We start from the raw sequence: 17,250 nt of genomic DNA on the forward strand, positions 1-17,250 counted from the left end.
AATCATCCAGTCATAGAGTTCTCCTGAGAATTTTACAATACTGATTAGATTTGATAATCAATCTTTTATGAAGTTGTGGGTCTTCAGAGCTTATCGTTTGGGAGAAGTTTTTGAATAAAAATATTACATAAACTCAGTTCTTATTTAAAGAGCCCAAAATTGAATGCTCATTAAAAGGATAAATGGCAGTTGGGGAAACATCTTATACATTTACTGTGCCTTCACAGGATTGTTTCTAACATGAGGCAATCTTACAGCAGAAGTCTGCTGCAGAGAAGAGAGATATCTGGCTCTTCAGCACTGAAAAATACATTCTGTTGATAGATTAGTTTCAGCAAGTGCCACTGCCCAGCAGAGATGACCTATTCTCATCAGATGTTCCAAGTACAGCTGTCAGAAACGTCAGCTGACTTATTCTAAATGTGTACACTAACAAACTGGTCTTTCACAGCCTGTCACTACAAGAATCCTCAAAAAATACAACTGAATTGTAACCTTACAAAGACACTGACTTTATATTGCAGGTACTTATAGGCATATTCCGTTCACGTTCTTCTCCAGTATCCTCCCTTAGTCTATCTCTTCTTAAGTGATGACTCATACTCAGGTATGTTTCCATAACTGCCAGTATTGTTCTGGTATGTCAAACAACGACTATATACTTGCCTGGACAACTGCAGCTCCAATAGCACTCATGAAGCTCGACACCATCTAGGACAAAACAGCCTAGATGATTGGGCATCCCATCCACCACTGGCTCACAGTGGCAGCAGAGAGAGTACTACATACAAGATGTGCTGTAGTAATTCCCCAAAGGCTCACTCCACAGTAACTTCCAAACCCGGGACCTCAGTAACCGAGAACAACAAGGGCAATAGATGCATGGAACACCAGTTCCCCTCCAAGTCACTCATCTTCCTGCCTTGGACTGAGGGGTGCTGCTGTTTTCCCTTACCTTGAAGCCTGAAGATGCTATTGCAAGGTACCTCCTTTATTACCTCAACTGAGATGACAAACTCCATAGGCCACAGATCAAATTTATGATCATTCTACGCTTTATGTTGCAGCCATGTCAAGCAGTGCATTCAACAAGAGGGGACATGCTCTGTATTTTAATATACACAGCTTAATTTGGTCATTTTATACGTTTTGGGATAGAAGACAGTGGTCGCTATTTTTAGTTAACTCAGCCCACTTATGTCTGTAAAAGCAAATTGAAAAAGCACTTCTTGAAAAAAAATTCAATTATGTGAAAGATGCTTTAGAAAGCACAGTTATGTCTTAAGCATACCATAATGGGAGGATCAATTTTTATTCTTGACAACATACAGTTTACTGTCAAAGTGGCATAAGCATTCAAATTGTGCTTAAAAGGAAATCATATTTTATCCTACCTAGTACTGTAAAATAAAACAAAAGAAATTTATCACTTAAACCACTAGGGGAGACACCACATTTATTGGCAGTTGTCTCTGCCCGACCACAACTTCAGCAATCAAGGGCAGTACTAAATATGGCCTGACATAGCTAATAGATACTGCTGCCTAGCAACAGAAACTGCATTCTCATGCAGCAAAGCAAGCTGCCAAGCTATCTATTATCATCATGGCCAGCATTAAGGCAAACTATGATATGACAACCTTGGATCCTGGATGAAATGTTCACATGGCGAGCTGGGCAAAGGTTTGTTGACAAATTCGAGGCAGGCCAGTCATGAATTCGTAAGCGAGTTGGCCATTAACTGGTATTTTCTGACGTTCACATTTACAGATTAAAGCTAAACTTTAATTTCCCAAATTCCATTGTGTCCCAGAGAAAGGATCATAGTCTAAAAACAAAGCAACAGTCGTTCCAAAGTTGATTTAAGAACTCATCAGGTCAAAAGAGAGACAATAAGTGTTACTTTGGGTTCAACCATACCATAAACTGGCTCCTGTTTTGACTGGATTTATTCCATATTTACTTTCGAGAATTTCGAATTTGGTAGTACAGAACTTGAGTATTGCTGAAAAGGCATTTTGTCGAAGCTTTTCGTCTTGCACACATTAAGACAATCGCAAGAATACCAATGTCAGGGGAAGCGACAACTTTATAGTGGATGAGAAGAGAATGCTGATTGGTTGGTAAATGGACCTGTTAATGGTAAAACCAAAATACTGCAGATGCTGGAAATCTGAAACAAAAACAAAATGCTGGAAAAGCTCAGCAGGTCTAGCAGCAACTGTGAAGAGAAAAACAGAGTTAACATTTCGAGTCCATATGACCCTTCTTCAGAGCTGAAGAGAAGTGGAAAAGTGATGAAATTTATACTATTAAAAGGGAGATGGGGCAGGTGGAGCTGGATAGAAGGCTAGCGATAGGTGGGGACAAAGAAGGGATTGACAAAGATGTCATGAACTAAAGGACAAAGGGAGTGCTAATGGTAGTGGTAAGTGCTAAAGAAAGGTGCTGATGGTGGCATGAAGGTAAGAAAGCAGAATGTGATAATAGCAGAACAAGGGACAAGGGTAGCATTATGTGAAAGAACATCATGGAACAACCAACGGATGGCCCTGTAGGGGATGGGGCGGGGGGAGGGGGCAGTGATGTGGAAAAAAAGGATAGAAAATGGGATAGAAGGGTATAAAAAAGGGTATAAAACCACAGATAAAGTTCAGAAGGCTGTAAAGTGCCTAATCGGAAGATGAGGTTCTGTTCCTCCAGTTTGCGTTGGGCTTCATTGGAACACAAATCTAACACACTGCTCTCATGCCCACATGTCAATCCTTGGCCTGCTGCAATGTTCCAGTGAAGCCCAACACAACCTTGTCAATCCGTCCTTTGTCCCCACCTATCCCTGGCCTTCTATCCAGCTCCACCTGCCCCACCCCCCTTTAACAGTATAAATTTCATCACATTTCCACTTCTCTTCAGCTCTGAAGAAGGGTCATACGGACTTGAAACGTTAACTCTGTTTCTCTCTTCACAGATGCTGCTAGACCTGCTGACCTGTTAATAGTGACTGACAGTTAACAGCCAAGCATTGTCTGAAATTTAAACCAGGCAGCTTGACTCTGATTGGTCAAGGCATTACCCTGAAGAATGAACCAGCAAATGGCTATCACTTATTTTGTTTAGCTGAAGCAGGCACAATTGTGTGTACATGTTCTTTCTGTCTGCAAAGAACAGGGCTCTGTGTATTAATATATGTAGCTTCCAGTACACGCAAATGCACCATACTGAGTCTGACTGACAATCTTAAATTGGTTGTCAGTGTAAAATTCTTACCTGTGCCATTATCAATATTAGGCTCAACTTTTGTAATTACCTCCTGGTCGGCCTTCCATTCACCACAATCTGTAAACCTCAGCTCAGCTGCCGTATCCAATCCCAAAGCAAGACCTGTTGACCCATCACGTCCTTCCTTGCTGACCTAAACTGGCCTATATTCCCTCATGCTGGGTAAACAGTTGTTCAAGTGCACTGCTTGGCATTTCTCCAGTTCCAGAAGGAAGTTGTACATCAGTTATTCTCACCGAAGTACAAGGGAAATAACCCAATCACATTCGTAGTTGGGTTGACTGACTTGCTTATTGTGGGGGAGTTTGGTGGGAAGTATCTCTTCAAGCTAAAAGTGAGAGTTTATGCTCATTATGAGGTCCCCTTGCATTCCAGTGGTTGGCTCAGAAAGAAAGAAATCTTGCATTTATATAATGTCTTTCACAGCTTCAGGACGTCCCAAAGCTTTACACCTAATGAAGCATGAAATATGTTTGAAGTGTAGTCACTGTTGTAACATAGGAAATCAGAAAACACTGAGCTGTCTCCTTCAGAATTGCACGGTCTTGTGGTTCTCTGGGCTAATATTCAGAATGACTGAATGCAGGGGCATGATGAAAATATGGGTGCCCTAACTATATTCACCCCAGCAATTTTGTATGAGATGAAATGTTGTGGAACACCACAATGTATGATTTTTTTTGTGTTTTATGAGGAGGTGGTAGTGTTGAAGATTTGTTTTCACAACTCTTGCTGTTTCCCTCCCCCTTAACAAAATACTCAATCTCATCCCTGGGCAATCCACAAGTTTTCTGTCCTATCTTTGGTCATGAAAGGAGTATGGTGCACACAGCACTGGTGCACAATGATGAGTCTCCCTGAGGCTGTTGGGAGTAAGTGAAAGAAAATTCTGAGGACTTAACTCAGGTCTCCAGGGCATTACCAGGTCCTAGAGGTAATATCTTTTCAGGATATTGTGGCACTGGTTATGCAGGGAAGGGCATGATTTGTCAGCTAACTGGTGGAGGGGCATAATCTTGTGAACTCTCTCGCCTGGCTCTGAATCCACTTGAACCGAGTCCTCCTCAGGGCCAGATTGGAGAGAGGTCCAATTGATCTGGTATAATCTTCTTGGATACAAAGAACTCAAGGTTGAGAAAGCGCAGTGACAATGGTGTGTTGTTAGCTCCAAGAATGGTAACTGTGCAAGGAGGTGAGCAGGGCAGTCCTGATCGCCATTGCCAGAGAGAAACACCAGCAAAGACTTCCGTCAAACGGTTTGAGAAAGTAACCTCCTCCAAATCTCGCCATGGCAGCTGGGGAATTTAAGTTCAATTAATAAATAAATCTGGAATAAAAAGCTAGCATTGGCAATGGTAACCATATATCCACTGGATTGCTGTAAAACCCTATCTGGTTTACTTATGCCCTTCAGGGGAGAAAATCTGCCATCCTTACCTGGTTCAGTCCATATATGACTCAAGTGGCACACCAATGTGGCTGATTCTTAACTGCCCTCTGCAATGGTCCAGCAAGCCACCAGTTCAAGGCAATTATTGATGTGCTATAAACAGTCCCTTGTCAGCGATGCAGATGTCATTTGAATGAATTAGAAACTAAAAAGCGTGACAAAAACATTATGAAGGTGACACATAGAAGCCCCAGCTCCTGGCTGTACTTGAAATTTCATCTTCAATGTCTTCCGAATTGCATTCTAATACTGAAGTCCATCACCAGTCACTGTAGTTTCTCCACTATTTAAGCGCCAAGTTTTATGTCCTCACTTAGAAATCTTGGAAGTTGTGCAACACCCAGCTTGCCCATCCTATCTGACCTAAATTGGCCTACACTCTCTCATGCTGGGTAACAATTGTGTGTGTTGAGTCCACTGCTTAGCATTTCTCCAGTTCCAGAAAGTTGTACATCTATTACTTGTATTGAAATATGTGGGAAATAACGGTGGCTGACTTACTTATTGTGGGGAATGGGGTGGGAAGTACATCTTCAAGCTAAGAGCGAGAGATTGTGCTCTTTGTTGGGCCCCCTTGCGTTACAGTGGGAGGGCTCTATACTTTCCAGTGCTTACAGCTTTCCTTTGTATCTGAGCTCCTAAAGTATCTCTTGCAAATGAAGGGTGGTTTGCAAGGTTAACAAGTGCCTCAAAGGAAATTGACTAAGCTGAAGAAAGTAACAGTTTCTCTGATCAGGATTGCCCTGCTCACCTCCTTGCACAGTTACCATTCTTGGAGACCTTCATGGAGCTAACAACACACCATTGAGCTGGAGGAACATCCAAGAAGATTGAAGGACTAGAGAAACTGCAGAAATGATTTACAAGAGCAGATACAACTACCAGGAAAGATTGAGCAGGCTGGGATTTGTTTCTGTTTAAGAGATTAATAGAGGCCTTTAAAATTGTGAATGGGTTTGATAAAATGAATACGGAGAAAATCCATTCACAACTGGATGTGGCAGGACTGCAGGCTTTGATCTGATCCATTGGTTGTGGAATCGCTTAGTTCTCTAACATATGCGGTTTAGAATGCACTGTAGCTTCACTTGGTTGGCACCTCGTTTTTAGGACTGCCTGGTGCTGCTCTCGGCATGCTCTCCTACACTCCACATTGAGCCAGGGCCAGTACCCAGGCTTCATGATAATGGTAGAGTGGAGGATAAGCTGGGTCATAAGATTACAGATTGTCGAGGAATACAATGCTGCTGTTGGCCCACAGTACCTCATGGAAGTTTAGTTTTGAACTGTTCTGAATTCATCCTTTAGTGTGATTGTAGCATTACATAACATGATGGAGGGAGCCCTCAGTGTGTAGGTTCTACTTGTGGCTCAATGCAGAAAAAGGAGAAATACATACAAGATAGACCTGACCAGGTCAAATAAAGCATTTTGGAGGCACTTCTTTAGAGTGGTGAGTATTTTTTTTTTTATTGTTCATTCACGGGATGTAGGCTTCGCTGGCTGAGCATGCATTTATTGCCCATCCCTAGTTGCTCTTGAGAAGATGGTGGTGAGCTGCCTTTTTGAAATTCTGCAGTCCACCTGGTGTAGGTACACTCAGTGCTGTTAAGAAGGGAGTTCCAGCATTCTGACCCAGCGGCAGCGAGGGAAGGGCGATATATTTCTAAGTCAGAGTGGTGAGTGGCTTGGAGGGGAACTTCCAGGTGGTGGAATTCCCATCTACCTGCTGCCCTGGTCCTTCCAGATGGTAGTGGTCGTGGGTTTGGAAGGTGCTGTCGAAGGTGACTTAGTGAATTCCTGCAGTGCATCTTGTAGATGGTACACACTGCTGCTACTGTGCATCGGTGGTGGAGGGAATGAGTGTTTGTGGATGTGGTGTCAATCAAGCTGACTGCTTTGACCTGGACGGTGTCAAGCTTCTTGACCTTATGATGGAAGGAAGGTCATTGTTGAAGCAGCTGAAGATGGTTGGGCCGAGGACACTACTCTGAGGCACTCCTGCAGTGATGTCCTGGAGCTGAGATGACTGACCTCCAACAACCACAACCGTCTTCCTTTGAGCTAGGTATGACTCCAACCAGAGAGCTTTCCCCTCGATTCCCACTGACTCTAGTTTTGCTAGGGCTCCTTGATGCCATACTCGTTTAAATGCAGCCTTGATGTCAAGGGCAATCACTCCCACCTCACCTCGTGAGTTCAGCTCTTTGTCCACGTTTTAACCAAGGCTGCAATGAGGTCAGGAGCTGAGTGGCCCTGGCAGAACCCAAACTGGGCGTCAGTGAGCAGGTTATTGCTAAGCAAGTGCTGCTTGATAGCACTGTTGATGACCCCTTCCATTACTTTACTGACGATCGAGAGTAGAACAATGGGGCAGTAATTGGCCAGGTTGGATTTGCCCTTCTTTTTGTGTACAGGACATACCTGGGCAATTTTCCATATAGTCGGACAGATGCCAGTGTTGTAGCTGTAATGGACCAGCTTGGCTAGGGGCGCGGCAAATTCTGGAGCACAAATCTTGTGGTATTGCCAGAATATTGCCAGGGCCCATGCAGTATCCAGTGCCTTCAGCGGTTTCTTGATATCACGTGGAGAGAATCGAATTGACTGAAGACTGGCATCTGTGATGGTGGGGATCTCCAGAGGATGTGGAACTCATTGCCGCGTGGAATGGCTGGGCAGAGGATTGGTGCATTTAAGAGGCCTGATGCAGTGAGAGAATAAAATAGAAGGATAGTGGCATAGTGGGTAGGAGTAATTAGAGAGGAAGGAGGCCCGTGTGAAATATAAATACTAACATAGACAGGTGAGCTGAATGACCTGTTTCTGTAGATTTTATGTAATTCAATTCAATAACTGGTAGCTTTGAATGCTCAAAATAAAACAAAAAAATCATGTTCATCTCACTACTTGTATTGTTATTTAAAGCTTTTATCCCCAACTCTTAAGACAATTGCTAATAACGTTTTTAAATTTTTAAGTACACCAATTCACCAGAAGTTTAAGTCCAGACAATTTTCTTTTCAGTGATATGAAGTCCTAAACTGAATACCATCTCCTTTGTGAGTAGAATATCAAAATTATGCTTATTTGAGCATATATGCACAAGAATAAGGAAATACAGTATCTACCATATATCTAAATAATTTATTTAAAAAACATCTCCAGTAAATCTTCAGTAGTTGGCATGCATTTTAAAACGGTCATCTAAGTTTTGGTGCCAAATAATAAATGTGCAACCTTTGCCAAGATTTAGTTTGCAAAGATGCTTTACCAACATTCGGCTATGTACAGAGGAAAATGGCATTAACAATGGAAAATAAAACAGTGTAGTGGGGAATATAGCCTATATTATATCAAAACTAGAGAATAAATTGTTTACTCAAGGCAAGGGAAACATCAAAACCTCAAACTTCACATAATAAAACTTTCCTAGCAGTTGTTTTCTGCTTTGCAAATTGAAGATTCTGTTCCATGAACAGTTTCTCTGAACAGCACAAGAATTAATTACAGTAGGTAGAAGAAAATAGTGTAGCATAGACAGTTGATTCAAGCTGGAGCTAGTTTGCTTTTCCGAACTTGACAAAAGAAAACCTCAGTAAATTCACTGACCGAGGAGAATGGGAAGGGGCAGAGAGAAAGGTGAAAGAGGCTGAATGAAAAGAAAGGAGAACAGGGTACAACATATTACATCATGAAGACTGACATGTTATTATGAAGAGTCAATAATCTACTTTTGAGTACCTTGACCAAAAGTAAAATGGCTGATCAAAAACAAAAATACCTGGAAAAACTCAGCAGGTCTGACAGCATCTGCGGAGACGAATACTGTTGACGTTTCAAGTCCATATGACCCTTCATCAGAAGTTTGACAGTAAATTTCAAAAATTCAGGATATGTTTTGTTGTGAATTTCCAACACACTATTCCATTAGAGAAATTTGGTCTAGTTGCACTATTTTTCTCAAAACAGTTTTACAGATTCAAAGCTTCCAAACAAACTACATCAATATATATTTGTGCTCACGCTTAGAAACATAAAAGAAATCGGGAATTCAGCTCTTAAACCCCGTTCCACCATTCGACTGGATCATGATTGATATGAACTCAGGACCTTGCGCATATTTTAACCAACAACCCAAAACAAGAATCCCACTCTTAAGCCAATGGTCCCACTGGTTGTTTGTACACATTGTGAAGATGATCTAGTTCATGGTTCATGTTAATATTTGAAGTAAGGTTTAGTTCTGGGAAGATCATTGTTGTGGAGATAAGGTAACTAAAATGCTGGGCGTTGGAGACTGCCAGAACACCTAAGAAAATGGCAATTCAGAAGTTATCAATGTTTATTTAATAGAGTCAGAATAGAAAAGATGGAACCATAAAACAGCAGATGGGTTTACTTGGCTGGAGAATTGGAGATGTGAAGTCCACACTACTTGGAAAGAAGTTTTGTTTTGGAAGTTAGAGCTAAATTAGCTTAAAAGCATTCAGGGAACCCTGAAAGGCTATGTCGTCATAGAGATGGGTGGAGCTTAAGAAGGTTCTCTGGTTTAAATTTTTCTGTGTGTTCGCTGGGAGAGGGGATTGGTTGCAGTTTGGACCTTGTGTGGTTTGCAGCTCAGAGGAGCCCTGGGAGCTCTTAGCAGGCTCCAGGTAGTTAGGGCTCAGATGTCCTGGGGAACTAAGAAGGGAGCTGAAGGTCATTGGTTCCGTGCCAGGCATCTAGGGCTCAAAGAAGCCCTGGGAGCCATTTTTAGCTTGTTGCAGCCAGGAGACAGAAACTTAGAGAAATCCAGGGGCAGTGCCGGCTTAGTGTAGCTCGCAGTTTGCAAAAGAGTTGAAGTGTGCCAGTAATTAGGGGCAGGAGTGCAGCATTGTAAACCCCGTGGAAGGTAGTCTCAGGAGAAGGAATTTAACCATTAGGTGGTGTGCAAGAGTTGAGGCAGTCTGAGTCGGAGCAACTTTTTAGGGAATGCAGGGGCTAGATCTTCAAAAGTGAAGAGTTGAAATCCCTTGTGAGGGAGACAGAGTTTTAACAATATTTTGTGACTCAGTGGTCTGCTGAGAAATCCATGGGATTGCTCTTAGCTGCATTGCCACTTAATGTGCAGTGTGGTGTGTTTGACCACAGTTTGCATGTTAATTCATATTTACCTCATGTTAATTCTGAGAATATTAGAGTATAAGGTGGATATCACAGATTGTTTTATTTTTCTGACTTTGTATAGTAAAATTTATTTTGTTTTGTTTAAAACCGTGGAATCTTGTGGCATTATTCTCTTACTAAGTACTGAGATTTCAAACTTCGTCCACTTTAAACAGTTACTGGTCCCTAACTGGATCGTAACAACACGCAATAGTGTGTTCAAAATGAGACAAGGCAGCTCCCTCCAAAACTAGTAAGAGCACCATAACTTTTCTGAGGATCTTTTTTTTTCAAGTAGGAGATAGCTACATGGAATTTCAACTTCTGGTACAGGGCTTTAGACTTTTATATATTGCACATTTAATCAATATAGTTGTAATTCTGCATTTATTTTGTAAGACAGTAGTACTTTATGCAAATTATGTTTGGTAGCAATATGCAATTCATTGAACTGGAGGCTCTTATCCTAATTTTCTTTGTTCCCTTCACTGTCATTCTAGCAGCTGACATGTGACATCCTATGTTATCCTATGACATTGCTTGCATATGAAAAATAGCCATCTAGTGGCAGCAGGTACCAGGATTATCGTACCAAGCAAGTGTTGGCAACAGGGTGGTGTATCATAGCGAGGGCCAATGCCAGGTTAACTGTACCAAAGTGAGTGTCAATGCTTGGGGAGCCACAGCCCACAGGGCAGGCTCAGTAACTTCAGGGGGAGTGGGTAAAAAATCAAAATGCTCTTGAGCAGGATTATTCATATATTTGGGAGGAGGAATTCCCCTATAAATATTGGGCTATTTACATATATGCTCTCACACTAAGAGGTGTGTTCCTGACTTGTCTGACATTTGATTCACAGCATTCATATTGTCTGGCAGGAGCTGACACTTGCTGATTTGGATTCTGTCCTCAGGTAGATGGAGCACGTCCATTTAAATTTCAGGTACAAGGTCAGTGCCAAGAAATCACTCTTGGTGAGGTGCAGGAGCCAACTGTCATTCACAGGACATCGAGCAGGTCGACCAACAGCAGCCTCAACGGCTTGAGATAAAGTTGTGGTGTGCCCCATCAGCAGCATGCAGCATGGTCATCAGGCACAGATTAACTGCAGGCACTCAGGAGTCGAATCACCGATTTTGGAAGACTCCTGTCCAAAGGAGGGGGGTTGGGAACCCTACTTGAGTCTCACAACCCTTGATGCTCAAATCTAACAAAAAACTATCAATCTCAGTCTTAGAAGCTCCAATTGCTCCAGCTTTTTGGGGCAGGGAATTCCAGATTTCTATTACCCCATTGTGTGAAAGATTAATTGTTACATTAGTGATGCAACAGAGTTTTGAAAATATTTTTAAGCATTTATAGATATTTTGATTCAGGTCCAAAATTCACTTTTATAAGTAATTTGCTTAACATTAAATTATGTATGCAAAAGAATTCATGCAAAACTACAGGCTTCAGGTTTTAGCCTTGTTTCAGTGGTAGCACCCTCACCTCAGATAGAAGTTTGAAGGCTAATGCCCCACTGCAAAGACTTGATCACATAATCAAGGCTGAAACATCAGTGCAGCAATTAAGGAGTATTATATTGTTGCAGTTGCTGTCTTCTGGATGAAGCAATAAACAGAGGCTCTGGCATCAGCCCTCTCAGGTGGGAAACGAGGAGCAGGAGAGTTATCCCAGTGTAACAGACAACATTTATCCTTCAACCAATATCACTAAAGCAGATTGTTTGATTATTTACCACACTGATTTTTACAGGACCTTGCTATGCACAAATTGGCAGTTGTACTTTTCTGCATTACATAACAGTGACTACACTTCAAAGGTACTTAACTGGCTATGAAGTCTTCTTTATCATATTTGCATCTCAATGGTTTTAGCATGCATGAAATTGGATCTTAAAAATGTAGTAGATTGACCATCAGTAGATGATGAGCAGAGGACAGGCACTCTGTATGGATAGGGCGAGGCAGATAACTTTCTCAGTTAAGTGTCTTTTACCATGGAAAAAACGTTTTTATCTGTGAGCAACACCTGTGGAGGTATTTCACTCTATTAAAAGATGTTAAAACACCACATTTCACAAATAAATGTTTAGGTGATTTTGTGCACAATGTACAAAATATTTAAGGGAATAGTCAAATAGGTAACCTTTAGTTGCAAAAAAAAACAAAAACAGAATTACCTGGAAAAACTCAGCAGGTCTGGCAGCATCGGTGGAGAAGAAAAGAGTTGACGTTTCGAGTCCTCATGACCCTTCAGCAGAACTGAGTATAGTTAGGAGAGGGGTGAAATATAAGCTGGTTTAAGATGGGGAGGGGGGTGGAGAAAAGTTGAGGGTGGGGGGGGTGGTTGTAGGGACAAGCAAGCAGTGATAGGAGCAGATAATCAAAAGATGTCACAGACAAAAGGATCAAAGAGGTGTTGAAGGTGGTGATATTATCTAAGAAAATGTGCTAATTAAGAATGGATGGCAGGACACTCAAGGTACAGCTCTAGTGGGGGTGGGGTGGAAAGACTGACAAGGTATTAGCTGTAGATTTTAAAATAATGGAAATAGGTGGGAAAAGAAAAATCTATATAAATTATTGAAAAAAACAAAAGGGAGGGGGAAGAAACGGGGTGGGGATGGGGGGAGGGAGTTTAAGATCTAAAGTTGTTGAATTCAATATTCAGCCCAGAAGGCTGTAAAGTGCCTAGTCAGAAGATGAGGTGCTGTTCCTCCAGTTTGCGTTGGGCTTCACTGGAACAATGCAGCAAGCCAAAGACAGACATGTGGGCAAGAGAGCAGGGTGGAGTGTTAAAATGGCAAGCGACAGGGAGGTTTGGGTCTTTCTTGCGGACAGACCGCAGGTGTTCTGCAAGGCGGTCGGCCAGTTTGCGTTTGGTCTCTCCAATGTAGAGGAGACCGCATTGGGAGCAATGAATGCAGTGGACTAAGTTAGGGGAAATGCAAGTGAAATGCTGCTTCACTTGAAAGGAGTGTTTGGGTCCTTGGACGATGAGGAGAGAGGAAGTGAAGGGGCAGGTGTTGCATCTTCTGCGTGGGCATGGGGAGGTGCCATAGGTGGGGGTTGAGGAGTAGGGGGTGATGGAGGAGTAGACCAGGGTGTCCCGGAGGGAACGATCCCTACGGAATGCCGCCAGGGGGGGTGAAGGGAAGATGTGTTTGGTGGTGGCATCATGCTTGAGTTGGCGGAAATGGCGGAGGATGATCCTTTGAATGTGGAGGCTGGTGGGGTGATAAGTGAGGACAAGGGGGACCCTATCATGTTTCTGTGGGGGAGGAGAAGGCGTGAGGGTGGATGCGCGGGAGATGGGCCAGACACAGTTGAGGGCCCTGTCAACAACCGTGGGTGGAAAACCTCGGTTAAGGAAGAAGGAGGACATGTCAGAGGAACTGTTTTTGAAGGTAGCGTCATCAGAACAGATGCGACGGAGGCGAAGGAACTGAGAGAATGGGATGGAGTCCTTACAGGAAGCAGGGTGTGAGGAGCTGTAGTCGAGGTAGCTGTGGGAGTCGGTAGGCTTGTAATGGATATTGGTGGACAGTCTATCACCAGAAATTGAGACAGAGAGGTTAAGGAAGGGAAGGGAAGTGTCAGAGATGGACCATGTGAAAATGATGGAGGGGTGGAGATTGGAAGCAAAATTAATAAATTTTTCCAGGTCCCGACGAGAGCACGAAGCCGCACCGAAGTAATCATCGATGTACCGGAGAAAGAGCTGTGGGAGGGGGCCGGAGTAGGACTGGAACAAGGAATGTTCCACATACCCCATAAAGAGACAGGCATAGCTGGGGCCCATGCAGGTACCCATAGCCACGCCTTTTATTTGGAGGAAGTGAGAGGAGTTAAAGGAGAAATTGTTCCGTGTGAGAACAAGTTTAGCCAGACGGAGGAGAGTAGTGGTGGATGGGGATTGTTCGGGCCTCTGTTCAAGGAAGAAGCTAAGGGCCCTCAGACCATCCTGGTGGGGGATGGAGGTGTACAGGGAATGGACGTCCATGGTGAAGAGGAAGCGGTTGGGGCCAGGGAACTGGAAATTGTTGACGTGACGTAAGGTGTCAGAGGAATCACGGATGTAGGTGAGAAGGGACTGGACAAGGGGAGAGAGAAGGGAGTCAAGATAACGAGAAATGAGTTCCGTGGGGCAGGAACAGGCTGACACGATCGGTCTGCCGGGACAGTTCTGTTTGTGGATTTTGGGTAGGAGGTAGAAGCGGGCCGTCCAAGGTTGGGCGACTATCAGGTTGGAAGCTGTAGGAGGAAGATCTCCAGAGATGAGATGAGGTCAGTAACAGTCCTGGAAACAATGGCTTGATGTTCAGTGGTGGGGTCATGGTCCAGGGTGAGGTAGGAGGAAGTGTCTGCGAGTTGACGCTCAGCCTCCGCGAGGTAGAGGTCAGTGCGGCAGACAACAACAGCACCACCCTTGTTAGCGGGTTTGATGACAATGTTGGGGTTGGACCTGAGAGAACGGAGTGCAGTAAGTTCAGAGAGAGACAGGTTAGAATGGGTGAGAGGAGCAGAGAAATTGAGACGGCTAATGTCACGCCGACAGTTCTCAATGAAAAGATCAAGAGAAGGTAAGATTCCAGAGAGAGGGGTCCAGGTGGAGGGAGAATATTGGAGGTGTGTAAAAGGATCCGTTGAACGGGGAGAGGACTCCTTCCCAAAGAAGTGAGCACGGAGACGAAGACGGCGGAAGAAGAGTTCAGCATCTTGCCGAGCCCAAAATTCATTGAGATGAGGGCGTAAGGGTATGAAACTAAGTCCTTTGCTGAGCACTGAACGTTCAGCATCGGAGAGGGGAAGGTCAGGGAGTATAGTGAATATGCGGCTGGGGCTGGGATTGGAAGATGGGGTGGGGACGGAGGGACAAGCAGGGGTTGAGGGTCCCAGATGGGTGTTGGTGTCGATGAGTTGTTGGAGCTTGCGTTCCTTAGCACTTGAGAGAAAGAGAAAATGTTTCTTGTTGAGGCGTCGGATGAGACAAAGAATAAAATGAAACTGGGGGCACGCGCAGCTTTGAAAAAGGGTGTGGTGGTGCTGCTGGAGGGAGAGGCCGAGTGTGTTCATATGGTGGCGCATGGCACTGAGTGTGGATCTCAGAATGCGACGGGAACAGCAGTCCGAGAAACGTTTTATGTCCCGGAGATACCTGTAATCCTGGGTGGGTTCGAAACAAGAGGGATGGGATTTCAGTTGAAATCCACGTGGGGTGAGTCGGAGATGGAGACAGTCACTGAGAAAGGAAGTATGGCTGTGAAAGCGGGTTTTAGTAAACACCTTGTCAAACACCAGGAGAGAAATGGAAAGCAATGAAGGTGAACAAGGCAGAAGAGACAGGCGGAAATCCTGTCGGAGAACAGAGCAATACTTCTTCAAGGTAGGCATTTCTTGAAGAGGAGTGGCAGTCAATTAAACACAGATAAAAACAAAAAACTACTGCGGATGCTGGAAATCCAAAACAAAAACAGAATTACCTGCAAAAACTCAGCAGGTCTGGCAGCATCGGCGGAGAAGAAAAGAGTTGACGTTTCGAGTCCTCATGACCCTTCAGCAGAACTGAATATAGTTAGGAGAGGGGTGAAATATAAGCTGGTTTAAGGTGGGGAGGGGGGTGGAGAGAAGTTGAGGGAGGGGGGGGTGGTTGTAGGGACAAGCAAGCAGTGATAGGAGCAGATAATCAAAAGATGTCACAGACAAAAGGATCAAAGAGGTGTTGAAGGTGGTGATATTATCTAAGAAAATGTGCTAATTAAGAATGGATGGCAGGACACTCAAGGTACAGCTCTAGTGGGGCCTTTAGTGCAACCTCTAGTTGCATCTAGGTCTGAAAGTCAAACAATATCAATGGCTAAAATGCTTGAATTCTGTCTTTGCAACACCTATTTCCAATATTTTACATATTTAAGGAATTCAGGTGCTAAAGATGCATAAATAGAAAATATTAGCAGCATGTACTTAAATTCTGCCAATGAATAGTAGTGAAGCTATCTTATTTTTTCCCCAGTTGCCCTACTACTATTCCGTTTCGCTTTACACCGTCATCCCTTTCGTCATTTAACCTCTTCTGCCATCCACCCTATTATAAATTTTAACTAACTGCAATACATGGGAACATTAAAAAGTTAATGCAGTACAAGCATCAAATACAATAAGTAAATTTACAAAGGCTTTCTAATATCTAAGTTACAGGGTACACAGAATCAGATCAACATATTGTTATAACTATAAGATGAAAAATATTGATATAAGACGATCTGTTACACTGGTTGAAATTGCTTAGACAAATGTTAGAGGAATGTCTAGAAGTCCTCCATTTCACAACATTTTGTCTCAACACCATCTCTGTCTTTCAACTGTTAAAAATCTAGTTCATGTCCAACAGCTCAAGGTTTGAATCCTCCAATGGGCTTCGAGCTGGCTGTCTTGCCTCAATCCTTTGCAAGCTTCAACTTATCTGAAACACTGCAGACCTGCACAAAGACTTACTCTCCATCACTATCTCCATATTTACCTGAGTGATCAAACCCTAATGAGCCCATTTCAAAATTTTCACCTGTTTCACATGTAGGAATTTTTTTCATGTGATGAGCTGTTATGATCTGAAAGGGTTGTGGAAGCAGATTTAATAATTTGAAAAGGGAATTGGATAAATACTTAAAGGGCTCTGTGGAAAGAGAAAGGGAGTGCAGCTAATTGCTAGCTTTCGGAGAGTTGGCACAATGGGCCGGATAGCTTCTTTCTGTCCTGTATAATTCTATAACTCAAAGGCTTTATTTAATCAAAAGGCAAGACAAATGCCTTGCCAGTGACTCCTCATGTATAACTGTACGCACAGAAGTTTAGGGTTATGGCAATGAACTAGCAATAGGTTACTATAACAAATGTGAAATTGAATTCAATAAAATCTGGGAATTTATGGGCTGGCACCAGAGAAGAGAAAAGTGATGCGAATTCCTCAGATTGTAGTGCAAACCCAAGTGGTTCACTAATATATATCAAGGAACAGAAGCTGTCACTCCTACTCATCTGACCCCAGTAACACACTAATGCCCCCTCAGGTGACTTACCTAGTTTTCATAGAATGGTTACAGCATAGGAGGAGGCGGCCATTCAGCCCATCATGTCTATGCTGGCTCTCTGCAAGAACTCACTGAGTCCCCTCCCCTGCTTTTATCTCGTAGCACTGCAAATTTTTCTCCTTAGATAATATCCAATTCTCTTTTGACAGCCACCATTGAACCTGCCTCCACCACTCTCAGGCAATGCGTTCCAGCTTCTAATCATTTGCTGCATAAACCTGCTGCCTTTGCTTCTTTTGCCAATCATCTTAAATGGGTGTCCTCTGGTTCTTGATCCTT

General features: G+C 43.2%; 1 protein-coding gene across 3 annotated transcripts in view; it reads right to left on the reverse strand.

Moving 5' to 3' along the window:
• Positions 1-17,250, reverse strand: part of ube2r2 (ubiquitin-conjugating enzyme E2R 2) — a 151,012-nt gene that overhangs the window by 42,473 nt on the left and 91,289 nt on the right. The window lies entirely within an intron of this gene.

Source organism: Cetorhinus maximus, chromosome 1 (genome assembly GCF_964194155.1).
Source record: "Cetorhinus maximus chromosome 1, sCetMax3.hap1.1, whole genome shotgun sequence".
NCBI classification, from domain to species: Eukaryota; Metazoa; Chordata; class Chondrichthyes; order Lamniformes; family Cetorhinidae; genus Cetorhinus; species Cetorhinus maximus.